Below are 16494 nucleotides of genomic sequence, written 5' to 3'. Positions count from 1 at the left end.
CGGACTGTCCGGTGAGCCAACGGTCGGCCGGGCCAACGGTCGGCAGCGGAATCTGCGCGCGACACGTGGCCAGGCCAACGGTCGGAAGGGGGCACCGGACTGTCCGGTGTGCACCGGACATGTCCGGTGCGCCAACGGCTCCCAGTTTTGCAACGGTCGGCAGTGCTATTTTAAGAAGGAAATCGGGCACCGGACAGTGTCCGGTGTGCACCGGACTGTCCGGTGCACCCGACGACAGAAGGCAAGATTGGCCTTCCAGATTTGCTCTCAACGGCTCCTAGCTGCCTTGGGGCTATAAAAGGGACCCCTAGGCGCATGGAGGAGATACCCAAGCAACCTTAGAGCATTCTTGATCATCCACACTCAGTCTTTGCGCATTCGTTTGTCATTCTCAGTGATTCGAGCTCCGTTCTAGTGAGAACTTTGAGATAGTCTTTTGAGCTTGATTCTTGACCGTGTGTTGCGCATCTTGCTGTGGATTTGTGTGTGTTGCTTTCCTCCCTTACTCCGTGCTTCTTTGTGAAATTCAATTGTAAGGGCGAGAGACTCCAAGTTGTGGAGATTCCTCGCAAACGGGAAAAGATTAAAGTAAAGAAGAACACCGTGGTATTCAAGTTGATCATTGGATCACTTGAGAGGAGTTGAGTGCAACTCTCGTCCGTTGGGACGCCACAACGTGGAGTAGGCAAGTTTTGTACTTGGCCGAACCACGGGATAACCACCGTGTCATCTCTGTGATTGATTTCTTGTGGTTATTGTGTTTTGACTCCTCTCTAGCCACTTGGCAATTATTGTACTAACGATTAACCAAGTTTTTGTGGCTTAAGTTTTCAAGTTTCACAGGATCACCTATTCACCCCCCCCTCTAGGTGCTCTCACCCACAACTTGTTGAGCGATGAACGTATGTGAGCTCACCCTTGCTGTACTCACATCTCCCTAGGTCAAGAACAGGTACCACTGGATGAGGCGCATGAAGAATGCTGTGATGAGTTTGTGAGTGGTCTAGGCCGTCGTCTCCCAGTAAACTATGGTTGCTAGATCGATGTCTTCGTATAATTTAATTAATTATTTATTTGTACAGAACTCCTATTATAAAGTAAAGATGTGGCATTCATTTGTACCATGTGTTTCATATGTGTGAGATTTGTTCCCAGCACACTTGGTGATTATTTCGCGCCCGGGTTTTGAACCCCTAAAACCCGGGTGTGACACTTTCCAACAAGGTGTTATTCTTGGAGGACTGATAGACGACGGACGAGGCTAATTAAAGAAGAAAGCAGAAGGACCATCTACTTATAGCAATCGACAGACCCCAAAAGAAAATTAGTGGGTCCCACAAATCCTACCAACCCTCTGGACTAGGGCCCGATGCACCCCAAAGCGCAACAATCAAACGACAACAGGGCAAATTCCACCCGACTCAGGGGAAGCCACCAAGGGGAGAACCTTCCCCTCAGGGGCTACTGTCGGGGAAAAGATCCTCGGAACCCTGAGGCCCACCAGTCAAAGAGAGTTTTGGAGAAAAGGTCTCCGGACTACCAGTGCCCACTGGTCAGCAAGAGGGTAAGGGAATCGTCTACCCTGGAAGCGCCAGCCCCCGAATAAACCATAAGGCACCGAGCCCAGGGTCGAGCGAGGCAGGGCCAGAGAGGGGGCCCGGACGAACCGACAGGAAGCCACTCGAGTGGATTCCTCGTTTGGGCCAAGACTGACCCACCATAAATGATCGACCACATTAGCTATGCTTGGAACCGAGCCACAGTAGGAGAGCTGATCATCCTCCTACTCATGACCTACGAGCCCCTTGGCCTACGGCACACTCATAACCTATGAGCCCCTCGCTCTACGGTGCACTTATGACCTATTAAGCCTAGGCCTGAGTATGCTGGCCATCTACATGACCCGCAATATGACGAGCCACGCTGAGACCTAGGCTACGGAGGCCAAGGGTCGGTGTGGAGATGAGGCACTAATGCTAGCGATGGGGCTCCATGTTGCCCATACTGCCTACCATAAAGGACGCAGCCAGGGAAGTCCAAATGACTGGAGCACAAGGTGACAAGCACGATTTACCAGGGTAGAGCATCCAGTTTTACCACGGCTCAGTAGCTTCTTCTAAGAGAAGGAGCTGATAACCAACCCCACCTTGGTCTATGAAAGGGTAGGGTCAAAGACAGACAGACAGACCAGAGGACCCAGAGAACCATGGAGGCCAGAGCCAAGGAGCGAACCACCACCAAGTCCAACGCTTAGTAGACATCTCTAGTCCCATAGTCCTTATGTCTAGCCATGCATAAGACACTTGAGAGCTCTACTTCCCTCTCTCACCCGCTTTAACCCCTACTGTGAGCATTTACAATAACGGTGCCAGTAGCGCGAGCCACTGAAGACTAAATGTAGGGACATTCTTGCCGAACTAGTATAAACCTCGCGCCCACTGAGAGCACCATCCGATACTAAGAATGTGCACAAACAAATGTACTTGTCGGAGCTAGGTTCGAAACACTGACAAAAAGTTTGCGTGGAAGAGAATACTTGGTGATAGTCACATAGAGGGGGGTGAACAGGCGAAATCTAAAATTTAACTCAAAACGACTGATAGTCGCCTAGAGGGGGGGGGGGTGAATAGGGCGAAACTGAAATTTACAAATATAAACACAACTACAAGCCGGGTTAGCGTTAGAAATAAAAACGAGTCCGCGAGAGAGGGTGGAAAACAAATCGCAAGCAAATGAAGAGTGTGACACGCGGATTTGTTTTACCGGGGTTCGGTTCTTGCAAACCTACTCCCCGTTGAGGAGGCCACAAAGGCCGGGTCTTTTTCAACCCTTCCCTCTCTCAAACGGTTCCTCGGACCGAGTGAGCTTCTCTTCTCAAATCACTTGGGAATCAAACTTCCCGCAAGGACCACCACACAATTGGTGTCTCTTGCCTCAATTACAAGTGAGTGTTTGATCACAAGAAAGAATGCCAAAGAAAAGAAGCGATCCAAGCGCAAGAGCTCAAGAGAACACAACAAATCACTCTCACTAGTCACTAAAGCTTTTTGTGGAATTTAGGAGAGGATTTGATCACTTGGGTGTGTCTTGTATTGAATGCCTAGCTCTTGTAAGTGGTTGGAAGCTGGAGAACTTGGATGCAATGAATGGTGGGGTGGTTGGGGTATTTATAGCCCCAACCACCAAACTTGACCGTTGGTGGAGGCTGTCTGTCGTATGGTGCACCGGACAGTCCGGTGCACACCGGACATGTCCGGTGCGCCAGCCACGTCACCAATGTCGTTGGAAATTGACCGTTGGAGTTCTGACTTCTGGGCCCGCCTGGTTGTCCGGTGCACACCGGACATGTACTGTTCAATGTCCGGTGCGCCAGTATGGGCGTGCCTGACTTCTGCGCGCTTCTGGCGCGCATTGAATGCGCCTGCAGGTAGCCGTTGGCGCGAAGTAGCCGTTGCTTCGGAGTTGCACCGGACAGTCCGGTGTACACCGAACATGTCCGGTGAATTATAGCGGAGCAGCCGTTCTGGATTCCCGAGGCTGCCGAGTTCCAGAGCCGCGATCTCTTGAAGCACCGGACACTGTCCGGTGTACACCGGACAGTCCGGTGAACCCGAGGTTGAGGAGTTCTGCGCGAGGTCCCCTGGTGCACCGGACACTGTCCGGTGCGCCACCGGACAGTCCGGTGCGCCAGACCAGGGAGCCTTTCGGGATGCCTTTAGCCCTCTATTTTGAACCCAACTTTGGTCTTTTTAATTGGCTTGTTGTGAACCTTTGACACCTGTATAACTTATACACTAGAGCAAACTAGTTAGTCCAATTGTTTGTGTTGGGTAATTCAACCACCAAAATTAATTAGGGACTAGGTGTAAGCCTAATTCCCTTTCAATCTCCCCCTTTTTGGTGATTGATGCCAACACAAACCAAAGCAAATATAGAAGTGCATAATTGAACTAGTTTGTATAATGTAAGTGCAAAGGTTGCTTGGAATTGAGCCAATGTAAATACTTATAAGATCTGCATGGATTGCTCCTTCATTTTTAACATTTTGGACCACGCTTGCACCACATGTTTTGTTTGTTTTTTTTTTGCAAATTCTTTTGTAAATCCTTTTCAAAGTTCTTTTGCAAATAGTCAAAGGTAAGTGAATAAGATTTGGCAAAGCATTTACAAGTTTTGAAATTTTCTCCCCCTGTTTCAAACGCTTTTCCTTTGACTAAACAAAACTCCCCCTAAATGAGATCCTCCTCTTAGTGTTCAAGAGGGTTTTGATGTATCATTTTTGAAATACTACTTTCTCCCCCTTTTGAACACAATAGGATACCAAAAATACTCTTTGAAAAACTAAGTTTTTGAAATTGGTGGTGGTGCGGTCCTTTTGCTTTGGTCTCAACTTTCTCCCCCTTTGGCATGAATCGCCAAAAACGGAATCATTAGAGCCCTCGAAGTACTTTCTTCCCCTTTGGTCATAAATAAATGAGTTAAGATTATACCAAAGACGAAGTCCTTTTGCTTTCTCCCCCAAAGATGGAGAGTGCCACGGAGTGACGGCGAAGGATGAGTTACGGAGTGGAAGCCTTTGTCTTCGCCGAAGACTCCAATTTCCTTTCAATACACCTATGACTTGGTTTGAAATAGACTTGAAAAACACATTAGTCATAGCATATGAAAGAGACATGATCAAAGGTATATAAATGAGCTATGTGTGCAAATCAACAAAAGAAGTTCCTAGAATCAAGAATATTTAGCTCATGCCTAAGTTTGTTAAAAGTTTGTTCATCAAGTGGCTTGGTAAAGATATCGGCTAATTGATCTTTAGTATTAATGTATGAAATCTCGATATCTCCCTTTTGTTGGTGATCCCTAAGAAAATGATACCGAATGGCTATGTGTTTAGTGCGGCTATGCTCGACGGGATTATCCGCCATCTTGATTGCACTCTCATTATCACATAGCAAAGGGACTTTGGTTAATTTGTAACCGTAGTCCCACAGGGTTTGCCTCATCCAAAGCAATTACGCACAACAATGGCCTGCGGCAATGTACTCGGCTTCGGCGGTAGAAAGAGCGACCGAATTTTGCTTCTTTGAAGCCCAAGACACCAAGGATCTTCCCAAGAACTGGCAAGTCCCCGATGTGCTCTTTCTATTGATTTTGCACCCCGCCCAATCGGCATCTGAATAACCAATCAAATCAAATGTGGATCCCCTAGGATACCAAAGCCCAAACTTAGGAGTATAAGCTAAATATCTCAAGATTCGTTTTACGGCCGTAAGGTGAGCTTCCTTAGGGTCGGCTTGGAATCTTGCACACATGCATACGGAAAGCATAATATCCGGTCGAGATTGAGAGCACCTAGAGGGGGGGGGGTGAATAGGTGATCCTGTGAAACTTGAAAACTTAAGCCACAAAAACTTGGTTAATCGTTAGCACAATAATTGCCAAGTGGCTAGAGAGGAGTCAAAACACAATAACCACAAGAAATCAATCACAGAGATGGCACGGTGGTTATCCCGTGGTTCGGCCAAGTACAAAACTTGCCTACTCCACGTTGTGGCGTCCCAACGGACGAGAGTTGCACTCAACTCCTCTCAAGTGATCCAATGATCAACTTGAATACCACGGTGTTCTTCTTTACTTTAATCTTTTCCCGTTTGCGAGGAATCTCCACAACTTGGAGTCTCTCGCCCTTACAATTGAAGTTCACAAAGAAGTACGGAGTAAGGGAGGGAAGCAACACACACAAATCCACAACAAAATACGCACACACACGGTCAAGAATCGAGCTCAAATGACTATCTCAAAGTTCTCACTAGAACGGAGCTCGAATCACTGAGAATGACAAACGAATGCGCAAAGACTGAGTGTGGATGATCAAGAATGCTCTTAGGTTGCTTGGTGTCCTCCTCCATGCGCCTAGGGGTCCCTTTTATAGCCCCAAGGCAGCTAGGAGCCGTTGAGAGCAAACAGGGAAGGCAATTCTTGCCTTCTGTCGCGTGGCGCACCGGACAGTCCGGTGCACACCGGACACTGTCCGGTGCCCGATTTCCTTCCTTAAATGGCGAAGCCGACCGTTGGCTGACTTGGAGCCGTTGGCGCACCGGACATGTCCGGTGCACACCGGACAGTCCGGTGCCCCCTTCTAGCCGTTGGCTCGGCCACGTGTCCCGCGCAGATCGCGCGGCCGACCGTTGGCCCGGCCGACCGTTGGCTCACCGGACAGTCCGGTGCACACCGGACAGTCCGGTGAATTATAGCCGTACGTCGCCGGTGAATTCCCGAGAGCGGCCAGTTTGCACAAGCCAGCCTGGCGCACCGGACACTGTCCGGTGCACCACCGGACAGTCCGGTGCTCCCAGACTCAGCAGAGTCTTGGCTGCTCGAGCCAAGACATTTCCAATTGGATTTTTTCCTGTTCCCAGCACTTAGACACAATACATTAGTCCATAAACAATGTACTAAGTCTGAGAAACATACCTTTATTCTTGATTTGTACTTTGTCCACCTTTTTACACTTAGGCACTTGTGTTGGACACTAAATCACCAAAATACTTAGAAATGGCCCAAGGGCACATTTCCCTTTCAATCTCCCCCTTTTTGGTGATTTATGCCAACACAATATAAAACAAGTTGAACAAGTACAAGATCAAATCGAATAAGAGCTCAAAATTGTTTTAAGTCAGATTTGGCATATATGGATCATTCTTTGCCACCACTTGGTTTGTTTTTGCAAATCAAACTCAAATTTCTATCTCTAAGTCAAACACACATGTTAAGACATAAAGAGAGTCATTCCAAGAGAAATTGATTCAAGATTTCAAAAAGTCCCCTTTTTCCCATAATCAACATTTCTCCCCACAAGAAGCCAACTTTTGACAAGAGATGCAACAGAAGAGTTTTGACAAACCAAAAGCTCTATTCTACAAACCAAAAGCTCTATTCTACTATTTTCAAAATCTCTCAAGTGGTAGCTGATCCATTTATCACTTTGGCCTTTTATTTTCTCCCCCTTTGGCATCAAGCACCAAAACGGGATCAATCTTGGCCCAAGAACCCCATTGCCTCACCAAAATCTTCAATAAGAATACAAAGGCAATAAGAGTACATGAGATGAACTTAGAATAAGTTACCCTCTTGTCGGAGTGCAGTGGAAGTCTTTCATGGTCCAAGTCCACCTTTTCCCTTTCAAACCACCCTTTGAGACTAGAACAAGCAAACTCAAGCACATGGTTAGTCTCAAGGGGTCAAGTTGTAGCTCAGCTCCCCCTAAATATGTGCATCATTTTGCAATGGACTTGTGAGGTCCGGGGAGTGTTTGTACAACTTGATTACCATAAATAAGCAACAAAATGCATAAGGAACATGATCAAAGGCATATACACATGTATGCTATAAATCAATCCAAGTTCCGCGAATCTAGGACATTTAGCTCACTACGCAACCTGCAAAAGGTCTTCTCATCTAGAGGCTTGGTAAAGATATCGGCTAGCTGGTTCTCGGTGCTAACATGAAACACTTCGATATCTCCCTTTTGCTGGTGGTCTCTCAAAAAGTGATGCCGGATGTCTATGTGCTTTGTGCGGCTGTGCTCAACAGGATTTTCCGCCATGCGGATAGCACTCTCATTATCACATAGGAGTGGGACTTTGCTCAGATTGTAGCCAAAGTCCCTGAGGGTTTGCCTCATCCAAAGTAGTTGCGCGCAACACTGTCCTGCGGCAACATACTCGGCCTCAGCTGTGGATAGGGCAACGGAGGTTTGTTTCTTAGAATTCCATGACACCAGGGACCTTCCTAAGAATTGGCACGTCCCCGATGTACTCTTCCTATCGACCTTACATCCAGCATAGTCGGAATCTGAATATCCAATCAAGTCAAAGGTAGACCCCTTTGGATACCAGAGCCCGAAGCAAGGCGTAGCTACTAAATATCTAAGGATTCGCTTCACAGCCACTAAGTGACACTCCTTAGGATCGAATTGAAATCTAGCACACATGCATACGCTAAGCATAATATCCGGTCTACTAGCACATAAATAAAGTAAAGACCCTATCATTGACCGGTATGCTTTTTGATCAATGGACTTACCTCCTTTGTTGAGGTCGGTGTGTCCGTCGGTCCCCATCGGAGTCTTTGCGGGCTTGGCGTCCTTCATCCCAAACCGCTTCAGCAAGTCTTGCGTGTACTTCGTTTGAGAGATGAAGATGCCGTCCTTGAGTTGCTTCACTTGGAACCCAAGGAAGTAGTTCAACTCGCCCATCATTGACATCTCGAATTTCTGCATCATCACCCTGCTAAACTCTTCACAAGACTTTTTATTTGTAGAACCAAATATTATGTCATCGACATAAATTTGGCACACAAAAAGATCACCGTCACAAGTCTTAGTGAAAAGAGTTGGATCGGCTTTCCCAACCTTGAAAGCATTAGCAATTAAGAAATCTTTAAGGCATTCATACCATGCTCTTGGGGCTTGCTTAAGTCCATAGAGCGCCTTAGAGAGCTTACACACGTGGTCGGGGTACCGTTCATCCTCGAAGCCAGGGGGTTGCTCCACGTACACCTCATCCTTTATTGGCCCGTTGAGGAAAGCGCTCTTCACATCCATTTGGAACAACCTGAAAGAGTGGTGAGCGGCATATGCTAGCAAAATACGAATGGACTCCAGCCTAGCCACTGGAGCAAAAGTCTCCTCAAAGTCCAAACCTGCGACTTGGGCATAACCTTTTGCCACAAGTCGGGCCTTGTTCCTTGTCACCACCCCGTGCTCGTCTTGTTTGTTGCGGAACACCCACTTGGTTCCCACAACGTTTTGCTTGGGACGAGGCACCAGTGTCCACACTTCATTGCGCTTGAAGTTGTTGAGCTCCTCTTGCATGGCCAACACCCAGTCCGGATCTAGCAGGGCCTCTTCTACCCTGAAAGGCTCAATAGAAGAGACAAAAGAGTAATGCTCACAAAAATTAACTAATCGAGATCGAGTAGTTACTCCCTTGCTAATATCACCCAGAATTTGATCGACGGGATGATGCCTTTGAATCATCGCTCGAACTTGGGTTGGAGGTGCCGGTTGCGCTTCTTCCTCCATCACATGATCATCTTGTGCTCCCCCTTGATCACACGCCTCCTGTTGATGAACCTGTTCATCGTCTTGAGTTGGGGGATGCACCATAGTTGAGGAAGAAGGTTGATCTTGCTCCTTTTGTTCCTGTGGCCGCACATCTCCTATCGCCATGGTGCGTATAGCGGCCGTCGGAACATCTTCTTCATCTACATCATCACAATCAACAACTTGCTCTCTTGGAGAGCCATTAGTCTCATCAAATACAACGTCGCTAGAGACTTCAACCAAACCCGATGATTTGTTGAAGACCCTATACGCCTTTGTATTTGAGTCATAACCTAACAAAAACCCTTCTACAGCTTTGGGAGCAAACTTAGAATTTCTACCCTTCTTCACTAGAATGTAGCACTTGCTCCCAAATACACGAAAGTAAGATACATTGGGTTTGTTACCGGTTAGTAGCTCATATGAAGTCTTCTTGAGGAGGCGATGAAGGTAGACCCTGTTGATGGCGTGGCAAGCCGTGTTCACGGCTTCCGACCAAAAGCACTCGGGGGTCTTGAATTCTCCTAGCATTGTCCTCGCCATATCAATGAGCGTCCTATTCTTCCTCTCTACCACACCATTTTGTTGTGGTGTGTAGGGAGCGGAGAACTCGTGCTTGATCCCTTCCTCCTCAAGGAACTCCTCCACTTGAAGGTTCTTGAATTCGGACCCGTTGTCGCTTCTTATCTTCTTCACTTTGAGCTCAAACTCATTTTGTGCTCTCCTTAGGAAGCGCTTGAGGGTCCCTTGGGTTTCAGACTTATCCTGCAAAAAGAACACCCAAGTGAAGCGGGAAAAGTCATCAACAATAACTAGACCATACTTACTTCCTCCTATGCTTAGATAGGCGACGGGTCCGAAGAGGTCCATATGTAGCAGCTCCAAGGGTCTTGATGTGGTCATCACATTCTTGCTGTGATGTGCTCCTCCCACTTGTTTACCTGCCTGACACGTTGCACAAGGTCTATCTTTTTCGAATTGCACATTAGTTAATCCTATCACGTGTTCTCCCTTTAGAAGCTTGTGAAGGTTCTTCATCCCCACATGTGCTAAGCGGCGATGCCACAGCCAGCCCATGCTAGTCTTAGCAATTAAGCATGCATCTAGACCGGTCTCTTCTTTTGCAAAATCAACTAAGTAAAGCTTGCCGTCTAATACACCCTTAAAAGCTAGTGAACCATCACTTCTTCTAAAGACAGACACATCTATGTTTGTGAATAAACAGTTATATCCCATATTGCATAATTGACTAACAGATAGTAAATTATATCCCAGAGACTCAACTAAAAACACATTAGAAATAGAGTGCTCATTTGAGATTGCAATTTTACCTAACCCTTTTACCTTGCCTTGGTTCCCATCACCGAATATTATTGAATCTTGGGAATCCTTATTCTTGATGTAGGAGGTGAACATCTTCTTCTCCCCCGTCATATGGTTTGTGCATCCGCTGTCGATAATCCAGCTTGAGCCCCCGGATGCATAAACCTGCAAGGCAAATTTAGGCTTGGGTCTTAGGTACCCAACTCTTGTTGGGTCCTACAAGGTTAGTCACAATTTCCTTAGGGACCCAAATGCAAGCTTTATCACCCTTGCATTTTGCCCCTAATTTCCTAGCAATCACTTTTCTATCCTTTCTACAAATAGCAAAGGAAGCATTTAAAGCATGATATATTGTAAAGGGTTCATTAACTTTCCTAGGAATATTAACAACATTTCTTCTAGGCATATTATGAACAACATTTGTCCTACCAGCATTTCTATCATGCACATAAGAAGAACTAGAAGCAAACATGTCATGAGAATCAAAAGCATCATATGCATTATAACTCCTATAAGCATTTCTAGATTGTCTCCTATCATGGTACATAAAGGCATGGTTCTTTTGCACACTATTAGCCATAGGGGCCTTCCCTTTCTCCTTGGCGGAGATGGGAGCCTTATGGCTTGTCAAGTTCTTGGCTTCCCTCTTGAAGCCAAGACCATCCTTAATTGAGGGATGTCTTCCAATTGTGTAGGCATCCCTTGCAAATTTTAACTTATCAAATTCACTTTTGCTAATCTTAAGTTGGGCATTAAGACTAGCCAATTCATCATTAAGTTTGGAAATTGAAACTAGGTGTTCACTACAAGCATCAATGTCAAAATCTTTACACCTAGTGCAAATCACAACATGTTCTACACAAGATGTTAATTTACTAGATTTTTCTAGCTTAGCATTTAAATCATCATTTATGCTTTTTAAACTAGAAATTGAATCATGACATGTAGACAACTCACAAGAAAGCATTTCATTTCTCTTAATCTCTAAAGCAAGTGATTTTTGTGCTTCTACAAACTTATCATGTTCTTCATATAAAAGGTCCTCTTGCTTTTCTAGTAGCCTATTCTTATCATTTAGGGCATCAATCAATTCATTTATCTTATCTATCTTAGATCTATCTAAGCCCTTGAATAAGCATGAATAGTCTATGTCATCATCATCACTAGACTCATCATCACTAGAAGAAGCATAAGTGGAGTCTCGAGTACTCACCTTCTTCTCCCTTGCCATAAGGCATGTGTGACGCTCGTTGGGGAAGAGGGATGACTTGTTGAAGGCGGTGGCGGCGAGTCCTTCATTGTCGGAGTTGGAAGAGGAGCAGTCCGAGTCCCACTCCTTGCCTAGATGCGCCTCGCCCTTTGCCTTCTTATAGTTCTTCTTCTTCTCCCTCTTGTTCCCTTGATCCTGATCACTATCATTGTCGGGACAGTTAGCAATAAAATGACCAAGCTTACCACATTTGAAGCATGAGCGCTTCCCTTTTGTCTTGGTCTTGCTTGGCTGCCCCTTGCGGCCTTTTAGCGCCGTCTTGAATCTCTTGATGATGAGAGCCATCTCTTCATCATTAAGTCTGGCCGCCTCAATTTGTGCCACCTTGCTAGGTAGCATCTCCTTGCTTCTTGTTGCCTTGAGAGCAAGAGGTTGAGGCTCATTGATTGGACCGTTTAGAGCGTCGTCGACGTATCTCGCCTCCTTGATCATCATTCGCCCGCTTACGAATTTTCCGAGTACCTCCTCGGGCGTCATCGTCGTGTACCTGGGATTCTCACAAATATTGTTTACGAGATGAGGATCAAGAACGGTAAAGGACCTTAGCATTAGGCGGACGACGTCGTGGTCCGTCCATCGCGTGCTTCCGTAGCTCCTTATTTTGTTGATAAGGGTCTTGAGCCGGTTCTAAGTTTGGGTTGGCTCCTCTCCCCTTATCATTGCGAATCGTCCAAGCTCGCCCTCCACCAACTCCATTTTAGTGAGCATGGTGATGTCGTTCCCCTCGTGAGAGATCTTGAGGGTGTCCCATATCTGCTTGGCATTGTCCAAGCCGCTCACCTTATTGTACTCTTCCCTGCACAAAGATGCTAATAGAACAGTAGTAGCTTGTGCATTTCTATGGATTTGTTCATTTATAAGCATAGGGCTATTCGAGCTATCAAATTTCATTCCATTCTCTACAATCTCCCATATGCTTGGATGGAGAGAGAATAAGTGACTACGCATTTTGTGACTCCAAAATCTGTAGTCCTCCCCATCGAAGTGTGGAGGTTTGCCAAGAGGAATGGAAAGCAAATGCGAATTCGAACTATGTGGAATACGAGAATAATCAAATGAAAAGTTCGAATTGACCGTCTTCCTGTAGTCGTTGTCGTCGTCCTTTTGGGAAGAAGTAGACTCATCGCTATCGTCGTAGTAGACGATCTCCTTGATGCGCCTTGTCTTCTTCTTCTTCCCATCTTTGCGCTTGTGGCCCGAGCCCGAGTCAGTAGGCTTGTCATCCTTCGGCTCGTTGACGAAGGACTCCTTCTCCTTGTCGTTGATCACGATTCCCTTCCCCTTAGGATCCATCTCTTCGGGCGATTAGTCCCTTCTTGAAGAGAACGACTCCGATACCAATTGAGATCACCTAGAGGGGGGGGGGGTGAATAGGTGATCCTGTGAAACTTGAAAACTTAAGCCACAAAAACTTGGTTAATCGTTAGCACAATAATTGCCAAGTGGCTAGAGAGGAGTCAAAACACAATAACCACAAGAAATCAATCACAGAGATGGCACGGTGGTTATCCCGTGGTTCGGCCAAGTACAAAACTTGCCTACTCCACGTTGTGGCGTCCCAACGGACGAGAGTTGCACTCAACTCCTCTCAAGTGATCCAATGATCAACTTGAATACCACGGTGTTCTTCTTTACTTTAATCTTTTCCCGTTTGCGAGGAATCTCCACAACTTGGAGTCTCTCGCCCTTACAATTGAAGTTCACAAAGAAGTACGGAGTAAGGGAGGGAAGCAACACACACAAATCCACAACAAAATACGCACACACACGGTCAAGAATCGAGCTCAAATGACTATCTCAAAGTTCTCACTAGAACGGAGCTCGAATCACTGAGAATGACAAATGAATGCGCAAAGACTGAGTGTGGATGATCAAGAATGCTCTTAGGTTGCTTGGTGTCCTCCTCCATGCGCCTAGGGGTCCCTTTTATAGCCCCAAGGCAGCTAGGAGCCGTTGAGAGCAAACAGGGAAGGCAATTCTTGCCTTCTGTCGCGTGGCGCACCGGACAGTCCGGTGCACACCGGACACTGTCCGGTGCCCGATTTCCTTCCTTAAATGGCGAAGCCGACCGTTGGCTGACTTGGAGCCGTTGGCGCACCGGACATGTCCGGTGCACACCGGACAGTCCGGTGCCCCCTTCTAGCCGTTGGCTCGGCCACGTGTCCCGCGCAGATCGCGCGGCCGACCGTTGGCCCGGCCGACCGTTGGCTCACCGGACAGTCCGATGCACACCGGACAGTCCGGTGAATTATAGCCGTACGTCGCCGGTGAATTCCCGAGAGCGGCCAGTTTGCACAAGCCAGCCTGGCGCACCGGACACTGTCCGGTGCATCACCGGACACTGTCCGGTGCACCACCGGACAGTCCGGTGCTCCCAGACTCAGCAGAGTCTTGGCTGCTCGAGCCAAGACATTTCCAATTGGATTTTTTCCTGTTCCCAGCACTTAGACACAATACATTAGTCCATAAACAATGTACTAAGTCTGAGAAACATACCTTTATTCTTGATTTGTACTTTGTCCACCTTTTTACACTTAGGCACTTGTGTTGGACACTAAATCACCAAAATACTTAGAAATGGCCTAAGGGCACATTTCCCTTTCAGAGATGCACATAAATAGAGTAAAGAACCTATCATTGACCGGTATACCTTTTGATCCACGGACTTACCTCCCGTGTTGAGGTCGAGATGCCCATTGGTTCCCATGGGTGTCTTGATGGGCTTGGCATCCTTCATTCCAAACTTGTTTAGAATGTCTTGAGTGTACTTCGTTTGGCTAATGAAGGTGTGTAACGCCCCGAATTTTGCAGTTGAATTTTTTTTCTTTCTTTACTCGCCAAAATTCGGGCGTTACCTTTTCTTTTTCTTTTTCCCCTCGCTAAACCTTGACCTTTTTCAAAGTTTAGCGGGATTCGGTTTGGAATTCCCGTATGTATAAAAACCCTAAATACTTTATGTTGTTTGATGCACCATGCCGCCCTTGCATTTTTGGTTGTTTGAAAGTGCAATCGCATTCATCTAAAAGATCGGATTTCGAGAACAAGCGGAAAATCTTTTATCTTTCTTTCTCTCTCTTTCTCTCTCCCCTTTCTCTCTCTCTCCCGCGCCCTGGGCCGACCCCGGCCGGCCCAGCCGCCCCCTGGCGCCCCCCCCCTTGGGCCCAATTGGCCCAAGCCGCCCCCCCCACCTCCCCTTTTTCCCCAAACCCTCTCCCTCTCCCTCTCATTTTCTCTCATTCTCTCCCTAGCGCCGCCCCTACCCCTGCCCTAAGCCGCCGCCGCCCCTGCCCCCTACCCTAGGCCGCCGCGCCGCCCCCTGCCGCCGGCCGCCCCTCGCCGTCGATCCCCGCCGGTGAGCCCCCTCCCCCTCCTCCCTCTCCTCCCTCCCCTCTTCTCTCCCCACCCCCGCGCGCCCCCTGGCCGCGCCGGCAGCCGCCCCGCCCCGGCCGCTCCCCTGGCCGCCCTGGCCCGGCCGCTGGCCGCCCCAGCCGCGCCCCGCCCGGCCGCCAGCCGCCCCTAGCCCGCGCCCCGGCCGCCTGCCCCCCTGGCCGCGCCCCCCTGTCCCGGGCCGGTTCAGCCGGCCTCGGCCCCGGCTCAGCCGCCCCCGGCCCCAACTCGGCCGCCCCCCGCGCTCGGCCGCCCCAGCTCGGCCGCCTGCCCCCGGGCCGGTTCAACCGCCCCTAGGGCCGGTTCAACCGCCCCCCCTCTGTTTTTTTTATTTATTTTTTTATTTTATTTTATTTACTTTCTGTGATTATAATTACTGTATTTTAAGTAGGCTAATCACTGTTCATGCTATGGGAAAATAGGAAGTTTAATTTAAAATTCCGTTATGCTATTGATTCACGTAGTTAATTGTTTACCCTGTGCAATGTTGATCAACTAAAAGTGATTAGGTTTCCATTAGTATATATAAATATATATAACAGAATTATTTTGTTAAAAACCAATTGTGTCATTAGTGCATAAGATTTAACCCCCTGCGAGACCCTTTCCTGTTTCTTTCTAACCATAACAAATGCGATATCGAATGTCATACTTGATGCATATTCGCTTTATTTGTTATCTTGTATGGTGTACTGTTCTTTTGTATTAAATATGTGGATGGATGTATGTATGTTTGCGCTCGCATAGAGAACGATTCGGTCGAAGAGCCCGAGGAATTCGCAGGAGAAGCCCCTGAGCAGCAGTCGGTTGGTGGAGGCAAGTGTCCTTTGACCTATCTCTGTCCTATTCATTATTTAATTCACCTCCCGCTTACACATTTATGCCTAAGGATTGACTAGCTTTTGTTATCCATGTCCTTGTTTACCTATCTGGGTTGGATTATTACTGTTTAGCTTTATGCTATTGCTCAACTCTAATCAATGAACATGATGTGGTTATCTATGATACGCTGTTTTCCCGTTCTTCTTTATGATCATACTTGTGGTTTTCAAGGGGACTCGAGCGGTTTCTCGAGTGCCTCTCCGTAAGGACCTGTTCTATGGATGACCGCCCGGGAAAACAGTGCAACCATGAGGGTGGAATGGGGTGCCCTTAGCTGAATAATTAGAGGATCCGGGATGTAGTTCACTTAGCCGTCGTGCCGTCAATGGGGCTCGGTGTATGCGGCTCGCTCTGCCAAGTTTGGGTTCGCCCCTTGGGGAGGAGTGCGGTGCATTTAGGAAACCTAACGGGTGGCTACAGTCCCGGGGAATCTTTGTAAAGGCTACGTAGTGAAACCCTGCCTATTCACCTTGGTAGTGTTTAAGGGTTTGATCGGCCCGAGGCAAGAGGGAATCACGGCTTGTGG

The sequence above is a fragment of the Zea mays genome, chromosome 4, assembly GCF_902167145.1.
Source record: "Zea mays cultivar B73 chromosome 4, Zm-B73-REFERENCE-NAM-5.0, whole genome shotgun sequence".
NCBI lineage: Eukaryota > Viridiplantae > Streptophyta > Magnoliopsida > Poales > Poaceae > Zea > Zea mays.
This window is presented reverse-complemented; position numbering follows the sequence as displayed.